Source organism: Protopterus annectens, chromosome 1.part0 (assembly GCF_019279795.1).
Source record: "Protopterus annectens isolate FY-2018-M chromosome 1.part0, PAN1.0, whole genome shotgun sequence".
In the NCBI taxonomy this organism is placed as follows: domain Eukaryota; kingdom Metazoa; phylum Chordata; order Ceratodontiformes; family Protopteridae; genus Protopterus; species Protopterus annectens.
The window spans coordinates 1,863,434,914-1,863,452,013 of record NC_056725.1 but is presented as its reverse complement, the minus strand read 5'-3'; the positions used below and the strand labels follow the sequence as shown (position 1 = coordinate 1,863,452,013).

The 17,100-nt window shown below is 43.5% G+C and overlaps 1 protein-coding gene across 1 annotated transcript in view; it reads left to right on the top strand.

Moving 5' to 3' along the window:
- Positions 1-17,100, top strand: part of WDR70 (WD repeat domain 70) — a 2,546,720-nt gene that overhangs the window by 400,580 nt on the left and 2,129,040 nt on the right. The gene's annotated exons all lie outside the window — the stretch shown is intronic.

Here is a 17,100-nt window from a genome sequence, read left to right as displayed (position 1 = left end):
TGCCCATATCTAGGAAGGTCATAGGTGAAATCCCTGGCAGGAATTTACTGTTTCCCATCCGGGGTACGTTTAAACAGGGTCATAGAGGGGTTTTGTTGAATGTGAACTGGCAGCCTATTCCAGAGGAGTGGCAGCCTCTGATAGGCATATCTGTCTCTCCAGCAGGTCCTATTTATGTCAAAGGGCAGGTTAAGGTCCCTGGAGTGGGTGACCCTTGTCTTATTCTGACTTATGAATGTGCAGCATTTTCATTAGGTTTGGTTCTGAGATTGCTGTGTAGGCCAGGCACAAGTCTCCTCTTAGTGGTCTGTAGTCTACTGAGTACAGTGACAGTGACTTCAGTCTGTCAATGTATGACATGTGCTGGAGACCCTCAATTTTCTTGGCTAGAAATCACTGAAGTCTCTCAAGTTGCTGCAGGTGCCTGGTAAGGTATATACCAAAGGGAGATTGTACTCCATTATTGAACTGATGAGGGTCGAGTACAGGGGTGTTAGGACCGGTTTGCTCTTTGCCAATGAGGTGTATAATGTAGAATGCCTTCCTTACCCCAGTAGACACATGGTGGTCAAAGCTTAGGCTGCAGTCAACTTGCATTCCGAAGTCTCTCATTACCAAGTTGCTACTTAGGGTATTATTATGTATATGATAGTTTGCAGGGATATCATTTTTGCTGAAGGGTATAATCATACATTTTTGTGAGTCCATGGCTTTGGCACCAATCATTGGTTTGTGTAAGTCCCTCTTGAAGTATATTGACATAGTTTGGGGATTCAATGATTGTGCCTGATTTGAAGTCTTCAGCAAACTTAGTCAGTTACAGCCCTACTGTTTTGACCTGAACTTCCGAGAAATATATTCCAAACAACAGGGGGCCCAGGATTGACCACTGTGGAAACCCACTTGTGGCAGGTGTGTTGGATGAGGTAAAGTCCCCAACTCTGAGTGTAATCTGTCAGTGAGCCAGTTAGCAACCCACCTGATGACATAAAGGTTGATATTCAACTGGGAGAGTTTATCAATGATGCCTGAATGTGGGATTGTGTCAAAGGCCTTGGCTGAGTCAAGGTAGATTGTGTGCACAGATGTGCCGTTGTCTGTGGCTCTAATGACATTTTTGAAGAAGTCCACCAGGTTTAACAGACATGACCTGCCTTTGACAAAACAAAACTGTGTCAGATCAAGGGATGTTCCAAGGGTTTGGAGATCACCTGTATCCTTTTATGTAAGGTCTGTGATGATTCGTTCCATGACCTTACAGATAAGACTGGTTAAGCTTATAGGTCTGTGGTTCCCAGAGTCTGTTGCTGTACCCCCTTTAGGAAGGGGAATGAAGGTTGCTGTTCTCCATTCAGCGGGGACAAAGCTAGTACTGAGGGTGTGGTTGAAGAGAGGTCATATTGGAGTTGCTAACTCGTGTTTTAGACCATTTAAAATGCAATCTGGGATGCCATCTGGTCCCATAGAGGCTGTGTTTTTGCCATTAGAGAGAGCATTAATGACTTGCTCTTTGGAGATGCAAGGTGGGGGAGATGTAGAGAGAATGCTTTGTGGAATGTTTGGAGGTGATGGGGGGGGGGGTGAAATTTTCACCAAACATGTCCGCTAATAGGTTAGCTGTTTTCGCAGGATCAGTGTGTGTGATGCCATCCACAGCTAGTTAAGCACACATCCTGGGTCCTTCCTTTTAGATTACGGATATAGCTGACAAATGCTTTATGGTTATCCTTAGCAATAGTTGCTAAATTTTTTTTTCAAAGTTGCCCTTAGAAGATTTTACAAGATGTCTTATTTATTTGTTCAAGCAGATGAGGGTGGTGTTGCAGTGCTGGGACCTCTCTTTTTTTTTTATTCTTAGACAGCAACTTCTTCCTCTTGTTTTATAACTTATTAATGCTAGAAATCCACCAGAGAGTCTTGTTTTGATCCCATCAGGTACAGCTGTGGCACTACATTTGTACAAGTATTTGTACAGGGCATTTGTGCATTCCTTAGTATAGTTGTCAACGCCATCTGTGGAAACAAGAGCTTGGAATTTTTTATGCCATCCATTAAGAAGCTATAATTAGCTCTGGTGACATTTTTTAGCTTATTTCACCTAAGAGGGGTTCGGGTGTTATAGCTACTTTGAATATGACTGATTTGTGATCAGATTTAATCAGTAAGGGTCCTATATTTGTGGTGGTGCAGTGGTCATCCATGTTGGTGAGGATCAGCCCAGGAATATTTGAGCCCCTTGTGGAGTTTCATACTATTTGTTCCAGGGCATTAGTGTTAACTAAGTCCAAGAACCTTTGTGCCATGCATGTTGATACTCCATCTTTTCCAATCAAGGGGGTGATAGTTAAAATCACCCACAACTAGAGTGTTTGGTTGTAATTTGATTGACTCAAGTAGGTCCAAATAAACAGTGTGGGTATTTTGGTTCATTAAAGGGGCCCTATTGCTAAGTGAAAGTGGGTCTTACCCACAGTTATTTGAATGTGAAGCAACTCCATGGATTTTTCCTGTCTCACCAGTCTAGAAGTGTATCTATCTTTGAAGATAGATATTCCTCCTTTGGAGCTCACACGTTCATTTGGCCGTCTAAAGGTGTTGGAAGGCATTGTAGCCTTGCAAGGCCAGGGTACTCTCTGCGGCCTTGAACCGAGTTTCTGTGACTGACAGATGTCAACATCCTGCAAGGAGATGAGTGTTTCCAGAGAGTGCAGCTTCTGATTTAAACTCCTAGCATTTAGCAGCATAACCTTTAATTTATTTGTGAGTGATATTTTCATGTCAGAAATGTTGCTCTTGGGACCTTGCCTAAAAAAGGCACTATGGGGGAGGCAAGTGCCTTAGCCAGTAATCAAAAGCCTAGAGGTGGCAGATGAAGACAATCTCTGGCAAAGCATCAACCATGTCATCCCAGGCTGACAGGAACTGGATCCCCTTAGAATGACAGCAGAAGTTAAGCCAGTTATTGAAGTCCAGTCATTTTTTTGTTTGTATTGTGGTATCATTCTAGGTGAAGGTAGAAAGCTGCTCAAGGCGAGGGACATACCTGCCTGGGACACATATTCATAGAGCTCAGTCATGTCTCTCTTCATATAGTCCAATTTGGTATGCCTCAAGTCATGCATGCCAACATGAACTACGATGGAGTCATAACGGTATTTATTGAGAGACTTGAATGTATGTGTGATCTGACGTATCCTGGCACCTGAAAGACAGCTGACCGCAACCTTCTTGTCCAGCCTGGTGAGTGGGACATTTTTGTGCCTCACAGTGGAGTTACCTGCGACTAAAAAGTTTGGTTTAGATATGCTTTGCCTTAGGGTCTTATTTGGTGAGACACTGGTGCTTGTGTTTTTATGTGTATTGAGTGCTGTAGATGCTGTATCAGATGTAGCATGTTTGTGTTTGGAAGATCTCTAGTGTTTAGGTAGGTTTCTGGTGTGTACCTCTGCGTATGATGGTTGGTGTTAAGTGCATGGTTTGCATAGGAGCTAACAACCTGTTCAGTGTTACTGTTGTGTGTGTGAAAGAGCAAGGATTCCAGATTTTTAGTGTAGGTGCATCTCTCACAAATTGTACTTGGGTGGTTTAGGAGTAGAGGGTTGTCAGTGTACATGAGGGGTATGGTGCAACTGGGTGCTCTAAATGGGGTCTGTACTAACTGGGTGCTCTGTAAAGGGTCTTTACTAGCGGAGCTTCTCTAAATGGTATGAGATTATTTTAGATTTGATGGTTTCAGGATTATTTAAGGGTCAAAAGCACAGCTGATGTGCTCTCTGAGCAGCTAAGCACAGTTTAAGGGCTTCTCGGCCGGATCATGGGCATCTACTGAGGGAAAAATGATCTTCTGACATTTTTGTCTGTAACTGCCAGTGGTTACCCCCACTGCGTGATAGTGTACAACAATGGTGCATGTAGATGCGCAATGTGTAAACATGAATACAGCAGAGCAGTGGCTGGTCGCCCAACTCTGTGGTGCTGTGTTAAAATAAGCGCAAACCCATGCAAATATGGTGCTTATGTAGCAACAGTGAGCAACAAACAATTTAACCAACAAAACAGCTCAAAACTGAGCCCTTGCCAGTAACTTTCAGTCAGATGATGCCTAATTGCACTCTCCTGCTACAAGGGTGCAGGGGGGCCCTCTCCAAAAGAAGATGGCCTTTTTTTTTTTTTTTTTTTTGCTCAGTTTAACAAACAGAACCAGATTCAGCAGGTCTGAATATAGTCTCTGCTACAGTAGAAAAAAGTGCAACAATCAGCAAGGACAGTTTTAAAAAATCAGCAATATAGCAAAAATACACTGAGAAGGAAGATTAACATCAAAGGCTCTATGCTACAACATTAAAACAGTGAATGGAATACAGACCCATCTCAGTCCAGTAACACCTGTTAATTACAAGGGTCAGATTTCTTGCACTTGAGCACAAAACTACAGTTGTTACTATGAGCAGTTAAGTCAGCTACATTTTCAAGGCAGTTATTCAAATAGTCCTTAAAATGCTGTATTGGAAATGATCACAAATGAAAATCAAAGGAAGCAAAATAATTAAAAAAATGAGGACTAGGGTCTATATTAGAACACCGAATGTTCAAAATTTCGAGTGTTCTAATATCGACCCGTTTTCAGCGAACAAAATATTGAAGAAACAGAAAACCCTATTTTTTCCTTGGGAAAGAATTTGTTGTCCATTTCTGTTGCTTCGGTATTTTCAGCGCTGTGGTGGAAAGTCACAGGTCGGGTTCAGGTAAGTGTGCGATTGTGTGGATGTGAGGGTTAGGGCAGTGTAGGTGAGTTAGGGCACGGGTGAGGTGACTGTGCGATAGTGACGGACCTTAGGGTTAGGGTTTGGGGTAAGGTAAGTGGATAGTTAGTGGTGTATGTATAGTTTAATGTAGGGTTAGGTGTAAGAGTTTAGGTGTATGTGTGTGGATTGCTGCTTGTTTGGTGTGCTTGTGATGTGCATGTGTTTTGGAACAACAAATTTATTCCCTAGGAAAAATTTGCTGTTCTGAATGTTCGATGTTTTAAATTTTCGATTCATAGGGTTCGATATTAGAGCACTCGACATTTTGATTTTTTTGGTGTTCTAATATAGATCCCGAGGATTGATGCTGACAGTCAAAAGTAGGCGGCCACAGTACTGTTGTAAGCTGATGAGAGGTAAAAACGCAGTAAACGATCCTGTCTTCACAGGGATTTCTCTGTCCATTTTAGACCACATCAAGAAAGTGAAGGCAATGTCTGTAACACAAATTCATGCTACCCATGGTAGCTCCCATTTAAGGCATTTTGGGGTATAGCAAATTAGAAAATAACTACATACTGTGATACAGAGACATTAGTAATGCTGAAAAGTTCAAGAAATATTGAAAGACACTTTTTTTTTTCATTTTTGTATGCAGTTTTCCTTTAAAGGATGTATAGTTCAGATTGCCTGTCCTGTGCTTTGTCTTTTTTTAGTAGTTTCATAGCTGTTTAATAGGTTGACGACAACAAGGACCTTTTTAAGCATAACCATGCAACCTAGATCTCTGACAAGTTCTGGTACCTTTAAGTGTAAGCAGGTGCTTGGGAGGTAAATCATTTACAGGCTGTCTGTGTCCATTAGAGACTTGAGTACCAGACCGTGGATGAATTTCCTGATCCCCTTCCAGTTATCCAAGTTGCATTTGAATTGGGTTAGGGAGGAACTCTTCTTCACATGGGTGGGGAAGCCTGTTCAATATATATATATATGTATATATATATCTATGGTTACACTAGACAATCTCAACGTACTGAAATGTTGAAATTCAGTACGTCGAGACCGAATAGTGGAAGGTATAGTTAACCGAAACTACACTATGCCGAATCCGCCGCTATCGTGGTGTTGCGTTTGTGACATGTGGTGCTGTTTGTGGATTTATCTGGGGTTTCATGTAAGTGTTCTGTGTTTGAGGATATTGGGTAGGGGATGTTCATCGTGCATACAGCTGCAGTCATAACAGATGGGGTTATCCTGCCGTCAGGCGGGTCCTCAGTCGGCTGAATTCCAAAGTCTAGGTCCGGCGTCTGTTGTCGTCGCTTCCTCCCTGACGTCAGTGCGGCAGGGGTATAAAAGAAGCAGCCGACGCCATTTTCTTCAGTCTTTCTTGCCGCGCGGTGCCCGAAGCAGAAGCAGTTCGCAAGTGCCGGTCGGCCAGCTCCTGAGATTTACGAAACTATTTCAGCCGAAGTCTTCTTGAAAGCTAAGTACCCCGTTGGGGAAACTTTTCTTGCCTCAGACCGATGTCAGACAAAGTTAATAATTGCATTTCATGTGGGAAGCAAATACCGCATAAGGATTTCCACTCTTACTGTATACCTTGCTTAGGCCCAGACCACGACGTCTTGGCCTGCCATTTTTGTGCTAGATTCAACAAACGCACTATTAAGCGTCGGGCGGATTTCGCCCTTCACTTTTTTGGCAAAAAATTTAATTATATTATGTCGTCAGACATTCCGACTCCAGTTTTGAGCAAAAAACGCAAAGATAAGGACTGACATACGAGGTCCGCACCACCTACTGATACCACGCTAAGGCCGACTACCGGTTCTCCGGTACTCAGCGAGGCATCTACGCAGCCCCTGAGTACCGATGACAATGCATTACCGGTGTCTTCAGTACCCGAGGTCGCAGGCTCCTCTGCCCCCATTCCTACTACAGATACAGACGCCACTTCTGGCGGGGAAACTCAGAATTTAGACAGGCCTGCCATTTCTCAAGGGGTCTTCAGGCCTTCCTCCTCCTCTATTAAAGCCTTCACTAAATCTAAAACAGCCATGAAAACCAAAAAACAGGTTCCTCAGACACCCTGTCAAGGCACCATGCCTAAAAAGCAGATGCTTAAAATGGCGGAGGATTTGATTACTCTTATCAGGGGTTCTCAACCCCCCTCTGACAAAAGGCCCAGATTAGAGGAAGACTACCCTTCCTCAGATCAAGCTTCTATTACCTCAGAATTATCTGAGGACCAGGATTGTGCCTATTCCCCATTCGTAGACTCTGATGCAGAGGAGTCTATTCCCTCGGTCTCCCCCCCTGAGGACTTCTCTTTTGGGGAAACCCTGCATACATTGAGGGAACACTTTCACTGGGAAGGCCAAGATTCCTCAGATTCCAAGAAAAGGCTCAGGGAATTTCTTCTGCTCCCCCAGCATTGGCCTCTGGCTATCCCTCCTGTTTTAGATACATTGGATGATGTGTACACAGAAGCCAGCCTTAATCCTGATTCTTTGCCTCCAGCTCGTGTTAAACCAGGCGGGTATTACCGGGTTCCTGATTCTCACCAGTTCCTATATAAAAGCCATACTGCTGACCCAGAAACTATTTCACAGGGTCCCAAGGGAATTAAGGCCTCTACTGCTAAGAACCCATTACCTTCAGAGAGAGATTCCAGATCTTTAGAAAGGTGGGGGAAAAAGGTGTACACCTCGGCCACTTTAACCATGAGGGCATTAAACTGTCAGTTCCATATGTTGAAGTATCAACAGTTTTTGATATCTCAGCTGAAAAACAAGATGACACAGCCAGAACAACCAGATTTAAAAGAGTTGCAGGATTTGTTGCATGGTGCAGAGCAAGTGGGTAAACATACCTTGCAATGTGGTCTTGATGCTTTAGCGGCCTCATGTAGAGCTGCTGTTATGGGGTCTGTTATACGTAGGCATGCTTGGCTCAAAGAGCAAACCTTACCAGATCATGTCAAAGCTAAATTATTAGATGCACCTCTTCAAAAAGATGTATTGTTTGGTATTAAAGCAGAGGAGGTGCTAAAGAAAATGGAGGAAAAAGCGAAATCAATGCAAACAGTGAAAGATTTCCTGCAGGTACAGCCTCCACGTTTCAGCAGAAACTGACCTTCAAAAAATTGGTCCTTTCCAGCCACAGACAGACCTCAAAGGGGCAGATACAGGCATCCAAGGGGTAGAGGGCAACCTCAAGGATCTTTCAGAGCTAGACAGTGGCAAGCACCAACCCCAAGAGGTGGAGAAGATAGATCACAGTCTTTTAGAAAACAGACACAATGACTTCCCCCTACACCTGCCAAGCAAAGCTTTAATGGCAGCACCTTTGGGCGGAAAACTGACATTATTCTCAAAAAATTGGCATATTGTTACAAAAGACAAATGGATTCTGGACATTATAGACAGGGCCTACAGGTTCCACTTTCACACCCTTCCAAAAATGAGAGGCATGCCAGACCTGCCACAAAATCAAAGGGCAGAGGCACAAAAACAAATTTCAGCTCTCATGGACATGAAAGCAATTCAAGAGGTACCTGCAAAAGAACAAGGTCAAGGGTTTTATTCCAGACTATTCCTGGTACCAAGGAAAGGCAAAGATTGGAGACCTATCTTAGACCTATCCATCCTAAACACGTATCTACAGGTGCCAAAATTCAAGATGCTCACATTTGGCTGGTAACATTGGACCTCAAGGAGGCATACCTGCATGTCCCTATCAGACAAGATTGCAGAAGATACCTCAGATTTCTTGCAGGTTCAACCCATTACCAATTCTCTGCATTGCCCTATGGCTTATCTACTGCGCCCAGAGTGTTTACGAAATGCCTGGCATCAGTAATCGCCTTCTGCAGACTACAAGGGATACAAATCTACCCATATCTGTACGACTGCCTGATCCAAGCGGACAGCAAGGACATACTACTGCAGCACCTGGCGTTTGTAATAAAACTGTTGAACTTCCTGGGATACACAGTCAACAAAAAGAAATCAAAACTAATACCCTCTCAACAAATAATTTTCCTGGGTGCCAGCTTGGATACAACCACCCAGATGGCCTACCTCACGCCAGACAAGCAAGGGCAACTGTCTCAATACTTCAGAAAAATGGCAATTTACACCAGGCTAACTGCAAGGAAAGTCCTGCAGGCTCTGGGATTCATGGCATCTTGCATCCTACTAATCCCATGTGCAAAGCTGCATATGAGGAAACTTCAATGGTACCTAAAAAACTTATGGGCTCAACACAGCCACAGCTTGGAAACAATTATACCACTCATTCCATGCCTTCAAAAGAAATTTATGTGGTGGGCTCAAGCTTGCCAAAGAAACACTGGTCTTCCTTTCTGTGTACCTCAAGCAACTCAAATCATCACAACAGACGCCTTAGACTACGCCTGGGGAGCACACATGACAGATCAGTGCATTCAGGGAAAATGGGCACGAAAAGAGAAGCTCCTTCACATTAACCAAAAGGAAATGCTAGCCGTGCAAAAGGCTATTATGACCTTCAAAGACCTACTGCATCCAGGCCAGCTATTGATAAGGACAGACAACACCACAGTGATGTGGTACATAAACAAACAGGGGGGAACTCATTCATACCCCCTGTGCCGGCAAGCCATGACCCTATGGGACACAGCACTGGAATTGAAAATTCAACTAAAGACAAAATTCCTGCCAGGGAAGGAAAACACACTGGCAGACAACCTAAGTAGAAATATCACAGATCCACACGAATGGAAGTTGCATCCTCAAATTTTCACAAAGATAACTCAGGCATGGGGACAGCCAGACATAGATCTCTTTGCTACCCACAGAAATTGCCAGTTGAAAAAATTTTGTTCAAGGACCTATCATCCACAGGCCTGGAAAGTGGACGCACTTTCCTTCGATTGGACAACATTGACAGTCTATGCCTTCCCGCCTCTTCCCCTGCTGCCCAAAGTTCTATTAAAAGCCAGAGCAGAGAGGCCGAAAATGATTCTCATTGCTCCAGACTGGCCAAGGCAACACTGGTATCCGCGCCTGACACATTCCCCACCATGAATCCTACCTCTAGTCCCTCTTCTGTTGTCCCAGCACAACTACAAAACTCTTCACAGCCATCTCAAAACTCTAAATCTAGGTTCCTCAGAGGGGCAAAGAATATAAATCCCCCAAGGAAACTTCCAGTCCCTGCTTGGGACCTCAACTTCGTATTGGAAAAGCTGACCCTTCCTCCCTTCGAGTCAGCTTCTTCATCAGAGTTACAGTACTTGTCATGGAAAACCGCCTTTCTTCTGGCTATCACCTCAGCTCACAGGGTTTCGGAGCTACAGGACCTCATGGCTGTGCAACCATTCATCATTTTCCATCAGGACAGAGTTTCCTTATGAACCAACCCTACCTTTATGCCAAAGGTAGTATCCAGTGTAGCTTTGAATCAGCCTATCCACTTACCTACCTTTTATCCTAATCCACAAAACAAAGGGGAAAGACTACTACATTCCTTGGACATTCACAGACAACTTTGTTAGTATTTGGACAGGACAAAGCCATTCAGAAAATCTGAGCAACTCTTTGTGTCCTATGCTGCAGGTGCTCAAGGAAAGGCTATTTCCAAACAGACAGTTTCAAAATGGATAGCCCACTGCATATGCTTTTGTTACTCATTTCATGGAAAGACTGTGCCTGCATGCATCAGATCCCACTCCACCAGAGCCACATCTACCTCTGCAGCCTTCCTCAGGGTGGTTCCTACCAAGGATATTTTGGAAGCACAATAAAGAACCACTTTAGAGAAACAGAAATAATCCAAAAATCGCGACAATAGATCCAGTTCCAGTAATTTATTGCACACAAGTTACTGACCCTAGCGCCTCGGCCTTCGCCTTCCAAGGGAATACTAATAATAATAATATTCCCTTGGAAGGCGAAGGCCGAGGCGCTAGGGTCAGTAACTTGTGTGCAATAAATTACTGGAACTGGATCTATTGTCGTGATTTTTGGATATTTTGGAAGCTGGAGTTCAGTGCACACCTTCTCCAAGCACGATCACCTCCCTCTATACTCTAAATCTAGAGCGGGCTTTGCCACAGCAGTCCTGCAGGGCATCCTAGCCCCTCCTAGTTCCACTTAGTGCCTACCACCCTTACTTAGCTTTGGGATTCTACCCATCTGTTATGACTGCAGCTGTATGCACGATGAACATAGTACAGTTTTGTACCTACCATAAATGTAGATGTTTGAGTGCTCATACAGCTGCAGTCCAGGTTTCCCTCCCTCCAACCCCTCTTAGGACAGGCCTTATGACAAACCCTTTTCATATAACCTTTTGGGGTATTCTTTTATGGTGTATTTGCTTGCAACTACTGTTTTTGATTTATCAACATTGCATTTTTGCATAACATTGTTTGCCTTCCTTCTGGGGGCACCTGACATCTGGGGCAAGAAAAACTGAAGAAAATTGTGTCGGCTGTCTCTTTTATACCCCTGCCGCACTGACGTCAGGGAGGAAGTGACGACAACCGACGCCGGACCTAGACTTTGGAATTCGGCCGACCGAGGACCCGCCTGACGGCAGGATAACCCCTTCTGTTATGACTGCAGCTGTATGAGCACTCGAACATCTACATTTATGGTAGGTACAAAACTGTACTTTTTAGTGTGTGTGTGTGTGTACGGCTGTTTTTTGTGTATTTGTGTGTTTAGTGCAACCTCGGAGTTGGAATATACAAGTAGGTGCAGGGGCGCTTGCCCCCCTGCTTATAGGTAGATTAGGTGTGTTTGTATGTGTTATGTTTGTTTAGTTAGGTTGATATGTGTGTGTGTGATTATGTCCTGGTTTGTGTGTGAATGGTCGCGATTGTAGTATTCGGGATTGTGGGTTTTCGTGTATGTGAGTTTTCGACTATTCAGTCCTGAAATACTGAAATTCGACCTTTCAGTATTTCGAGATCCAGCAGGTCCTGTGTATATCACAGGCAAAGTTTGTCTTTAGAAGGGGTAATTTTGGTGCTCTTTGTTTTGCGAATATGCAGGAGGCCCATCAGAGTGGGGTCCAACAATGCCTTCTATGTCAGGTATAGATCTTCCCCCTCAACAGCCTATAGAATACAGAATACAGGGATAGGGCCTTGAAGAGGTGTGCATGGAGCTTTTTACTTATGTCCTATATTCTTCTTGTGAAGAACATCTGTGGGTCTTCCGTTTGTTGGATATGCCTAGTTAGTGACATACCAAGGGGGGCATTGTACTGAATGATAGGTCTGATGAATGCCGAATACAGTGGAATAATGACTTCCTTGGATTTAGATACCATACGTTTGTTTATAATTTGCACAACATTCAATGGATATAAAAAGTGTACACACCCCTGTTAAAATGCCAGTTTTTTGTGATATAAAGAATGAGACCACAATAAATAATTTCAAAACTTTTCCCACCTTTAATGTGACCTATAACCTGTGCAATTCATTTGAAAAACAAGCAAATCTATTGGGGGGAAAAAAACATCAATATAAAATGTACAATAAGCTGGTTGCACAAGTGTGCACACCCTTAAAAAATACTTTGTTGAAACACCTTTTGCTTTCATTACAGCTTTGTCTTCTTGGGTACACACCTGCCATCAATTAAAGAGACTCTGATTAACCCTAAATAAAGTTCAGCTGTCCTAGTAGGATTTTCCTTACATTTACTCAGTTGCCTGCTACAGCAAAAGCCATGGTTTGCTGAGAGCTTACAAAGCATCAAAGGGATCTCATTGTTGAAAGGTATCAATCAGGAGAAGGGTACAAAAAAATTCCACAGCATTGGATATACCATGGAACACAGTGAAGACAGTCATCAGAAAGTGGAGAAAATATGGGACAACAGTGACGTTGCAAAGAACTGAATGTCCCTCCAAACTTAATGAAAAGACAAGATGAAAACTGGTCAGGGAGGCTGCCAGGAGACCTACAGCAACACTGAAAAAGCTGCAGGAATTTCTGGCAAGAACTGGTTGTGTACTACATGCGACAATCTCCCATATTCTCCACGTCTGGGCTGTGGGGTAGGATTGTAAGACTGTAGCCTTTTCTTACACAGAAAAACATCCAGGCCTGGCTAAAATTTGCAAAACAATACATCAAAAGCATGTGGGAAAATGTGTTATGGTCTTATGGTCTCCTTGGCCCCCTATTGTTCGGCATCTACTTCTCAGAAGTACAGGCCAACATGGGAGGACTTTGGCTGACAAAGTTTGCAGACGACTGCAAACTGGGCGCCGTAGTGGAAAGTGCATCGGACACTGATATCCTTCAGAAGGGACTCACGGAAACAGATAGCTGGTGCCAGAGCCATGGCCTGAAGTTGAACGCCAAAAAATGTATAGTCATACCCTTCGGGAAAAACAAGGTAACCCCAAGCTACCATATAGGTGGCAATCCACTAAGCACAGAAGAGGTTATCAGGGACCTGGAGACCCAAGTTGACAGTGGCCTTTCTTTTGACACTCACGTTGCTAAAGTGGTTAGAAAGACCTTCTACATTGCCCACCTGATCATGAAGGAATTCACATCCAGATCTAGTGAGGTCATTGTTCCCCTGTACTCTTCACTTATCAGACCAATGATAGAGTACAATGCCCCATTCGGGATGTATCTCACCCGACATCTGCAGCAATTGGAGAGACCCCAAAAGTTCCTCACCAAAAGGATAAAGGGACTCCAAAATCTGTCATATGCTGCCAGATTGAAGAAACTCCAGCTCTATTCAGTCGCATACCGTCTGCTCAGAGGTGACATGTGCCTGACATACAAGGCCATGTCCAACCCGGAATTAATGGACATGCCCCACCTCAAAAAATCCAAATCCACCAAAACCGAGCAAGCGACTTAAACCTTAGCATGGATATAAATAGGACGTGCTGGAGGGATAGATTTATCACTCAGAGACTCCCTATGCTGTGGAATAAAATCCCGGTCCATGTGAGGCAGAGCACCTCGCTGGCTCTGTTCAAGAGAAATCTTGACCTGTGGATGGGAGATCGTAGGTTTACCCCGGGAATCATCTCTGTGTCACTGCTGGACAGAGGCACAACAAACTAATGGGCACAATATTTTTTCATATAAGGGGTGGCGTAAGCCACAAAAATTTGGGCTAGGCTTATAAATGCCTTAGGGCAGATAGCCTAGTATAAACCTATGAACCTATAAGACCAAGGTTCAACTTTTTGGCCACAATGCCAAAAGGTACTTTTGGTGCAAAAACAAAATTTTGCATCACCAAAAGAACACCATCCCCATGGTGAAGCATGGTAGTGGCATTATCATGCTTTGGGGGTTGCTCTTCTTAAGCTGGAACTGGGGCTTTAGTCAAGGTGGAGGAAATTATGAACAGTTCCAAATGCCAGTCACTTTTGGCCCGAAACCTTCAGGCATCTGCTAGAAAGCTGAAGATGAAGAGGAATTTCACCTTTCAGCACAACAATGACCACAAGCTTACATGCAAATCAACAAAAGAATGGCTTCACCAGAAGAAAATTAAAGTTTTGGAATGCCCCCCCCCCAGAGGCCAGACGTTAATCTAATAGAAAATCTGTGGGGTGACCTGAAGAGGGCTGTGCACAAGAGATGCCCTCGCAATCTGACAGATTTGGACCACTTTTGCAAGGAAGAGTGGGCAAATATTGCCAAGTGAAGATGTGCCATGCTGATAGACTCCTATCCAAGAAGACTGAGTGCTGTGATTAAATCAAAAGGTGCTTCAACAAAGTATTAGTTTAAGGGTGTGCTCAGTTATGCAACCTGCTTATTGTACATTTTATTTTATATTTTTTCCCCCCTAACAGATTTGTTTTCCAATTGAATTGTGCAGGTTATAGGTCACATTAAAGGTGGGAAAAGTTTTGAAATTATTTATTGTGGTCTCATTTTTTTATATCACAAAAACCTGCCATTTTAACAGGGGTGTGTACACTTTTTATATCCACTGTAGAAAGAGTTCCTCACTACTGCAGACATGTGATGTTCAAAAGTTAGATTACCGTCTGTGTATACCAAGCCCTGACTACAGGGTCAACTGTTAGGGGTGTGTTATCAAAATGATAGTTATCAGGGGTGGATGACTTCCTGAAAGATACTGTTATACATTTCTTGGCATTTAGTTTTAGTCTATGGCTCTGATACCAGTTTTGTCTGTGTTTGTCCTTCCTGAAGAATATTTGTGTTAGTGGAGGATTCAGTGACTGCTCCTAATTTGCAATCATCTGTGGATTTAGTCACCCAGAGACCATTGACATTGGCTTTGACTTCAGAGAAGTAAATGCCAAAAAAGAGTGGTCCCAGGACCGATCCCTGAGAGACTCCACTTGTGACTGACCTCTTTGTAGTGGTGGACTCCACAATTCTGACTTCCTGGAATATGTACTCTCCCATGTCATTATTCATCACGTTCCCTCCCTCCTTCCCCCTGCCTTCTGGGGATCTGGTACAGTGGGATGGTTCCAGTTTGGGATAGTTTGTTTTTCCTATGCAGATTTTTCTGAGCTCCTGTTTGTTCAGCAAACTCGGCCTGAGGATTAAATGCCAGCAGGGGATTATGGGAAGGGGAGGAGCTTGAACTCTGGATCTTGATCATTTGCCGGCTCAGATCCGAGGTCGGATCCAAGACCCATCCGTGATGGATAATGACACTGGATAGCACAGATTCCAAGTTATGGTAAGTACGTAACTCCCTTTATTTGACATCAGCACTACACAGGAGATTTATAAGCAGGGGATACCCAAAAGGTACATTGGATGAAATTTGTAAGTGGGTTAGTGGAAGTGAGAACAAGAATAAAGACAGTTACGGCTAGCCTCGAGATTGGTCTTTTTTGATGCCTCTAGTATTCACTTTAGACACAGTAGCTATAAATAGTTTTTTACAGTAATTGGAGAATACTTGAAGCAAGTGAAGATTTCAAAAGGGCAGTTGGTGACCAACCTTATTTCATTAACAAAACAGCTAACAATAATAAAACCGTTTTCGAAAGAGGAGTTAAGGACCAAAATCATGAAAAGAGAAAGGGTACATACAGATGTTTTAATCGTTATCAATTCAGATACATTGCAGAAAGTCCATTTTTTTTGTTGACATCAGAACAGGCAAAACATTACCTATACCTGTTTTTTTCACGTGAAATTGTAAGTATGTGGTTTATCTTGCTAAGTGCGATACCTGTGAAGCCTTTTACATAGACAAAACAGAGAATTTAAGAAAAGGATTTCTGAGCATTATTAAACAGTAAGAGAGTCCAAAATGCTTCAGAAAAACACACCATGATTTGCCCTTATTGTAAGAAATTCACTTTTACTGATGTTCTTCGTGTTTCACTGTTGCAGCCATTACATTTGGGTAATCTGCTGGCAGATTGCCCTCAGTCGGCCTGAATAACAAAGTCTTGGGTCCTGCGTTGGTTGCTGTCTCCTCTTCCTTGACTTCAGGTCGTCAGGGGTATAAAACATGCAGCCAACACCATTTTATCCAGTCTTTCTTGCCGCGCGGTGCCCGAAGCAGAAGCAGTTCGCAAGTGCCGGTCGGCCTACTCCTGAAATTTTCACAATCGAGTTTCAGAACCGAAGTCTTCAAACTAAAGCTAAGTACCCCGTTGGGGAAACTTTTTCTTGCTCCTTACAGATGTCAGTAAAAGTTAATAATTGCATTACTTGTGGGAAGCAAATACCTCATAAGGATTTTCATTTATACTGTATTCCTTGCCTAGGCCTAGATCATAACGTGCCTTGCTGTTGGTTTTGTGCTAGATTTAACCAATGCACTATTAAGTTTCGGTATAGTTTTGCTTCTAAATATTTTGGATCAAGATTTAATTATCCTAAAATGTCGTCTGTTAGCAATCCGACTATCGGAGTTCACAAAAAACACAAAGAAAAAGAGACAGACCGTTGAGGTCCAAAACCGACGACGAAGCTTCTCCTAAGCCAGTCGCCGGTTCTCCAGTACTCAGTGAGGCGCTTTCACAGCCCCTGAAACCCACTACTTTTGAGTCGCAAGCCTCTACCGAGACCCATTCGGAGTCTGGTATTGAACCCACGGATGTCTCTCCCTTGGATGGGTACAGAGCCGCTGAGCAGGCACCGGCTTCTGAGGGTATTTTCAGGCCTCAACATTTTTATATAAAACAGACGCCAGCCTCAAAAACTGATGCATGAGCCACGTGCGCAGGACCCTGTGCATAAAAAACAGATGATCAAAATGGCTGAGGATTTACTTACCTTGATCAAGGGTTCCCAACCCCCCCCCCCCCCTGCTAAGAGGCCTAGGCAAGGCACTGATTATGAATCTTCAGATCAGGAATTTTCCATTCC